The 995-nt window shown below is 33.7% G+C and overlaps 1 pseudogene; it reads right to left on the bottom strand.

The window, feature by feature from the left end:
* LOC107569452 (striated muscle preferentially expressed protein kinase-like) overlaps positions 1 to 995 on the bottom strand; it is a 48359-nt pseudogene that overhangs the window by 25394 nt on the left and 21970 nt on the right.

Below are 995 nucleotides of genomic sequence, written 5' to 3' on the forward strand. Positions count from 1 at the left end.
AAACTGACATTTCTTATTTTTTAATGAATACTGCATTGCTTATTATAAATGGTTTATCCATGTAAATCATTATTTATTTGTTTTTGTTCATGTGCCCTCATAATCTTTAATCAAGAACATTATCTCCCCTTCCCCTTGCAACGATATCTCTTCTCTGATGATGTGTCCACTAGACAATAATCTCTCCAATCCAGTCACTCACATGAAGTCTCAGTGACAGAGTATTGCAGGGACAATATATTTTTGTAAGCCAAAACCTGGAAACGAGTTAGAATTTTAAAAGCCTGAAATAAGGTCTATGGTTAAGACAAACTCGATGTATTTTCCCATTTCATTTTATACCATAAAATACATAATACACCTTTGTGATTTTTAAAAAAGATTTTAATTGTCTTTAAACAAGCGATTGCTAACAAGTGGTTAAACTGGACTACAGAGGTTGTTGGGGACATTAAATGTCATCAGACCAAACAAGAAAACTCATCCACTCACTGCAGCTCTTTACTCTTTTTACAGTCTCACTGTGTTTATAATCACTCTTTCAAACTATTCTCACTCAAACTTTCAGGAAAAAGGGTGATGCTAACTTCTGAGTTGGCCTACAAAAATATGTCCTCACTGCTGCACTCTATTAGCAAACGACAATAATACACTCAATTCCAGATGGACAAAATCAAGTGAAACATTCTACCACACTCTCCCCTAGTTGTAGATTAACTATCACAGATTATATTATATTATATATATTGTCCTGTGTTCCACCTCTCCCTCAGACACCTCAGGCTCCTCAGGGATTGAAGGCATTTTCTCTAACCTTGACCTGAAGTGTGAAAAACAAACAAACGAGTCAGAAAAGGGGTAAAGAATGTTTTTTTAATTTTTTATTAGACATTGTTAAAGGGGTCATATGATTCTTTTTTAAAGATCATTATTTGGTGTATTTGGTGTAACAGAATATGTTGACATGCTTTAATGTTCAAAAAACACATTATTTT

The sequence above is a fragment of the Sinocyclocheilus grahami genome, unplaced genomic scaffold (genome assembly GCF_001515645.1).
Source record: "Sinocyclocheilus grahami isolate Dianchi unplaced genomic scaffold, SAMN03320097.WGS_v1.1 scaffold1347.1, whole genome shotgun sequence".
Taxonomy (NCBI): domain Eukaryota; kingdom Metazoa; phylum Chordata; class Actinopteri; order Cypriniformes; family Cyprinidae; genus Sinocyclocheilus; species Sinocyclocheilus grahami.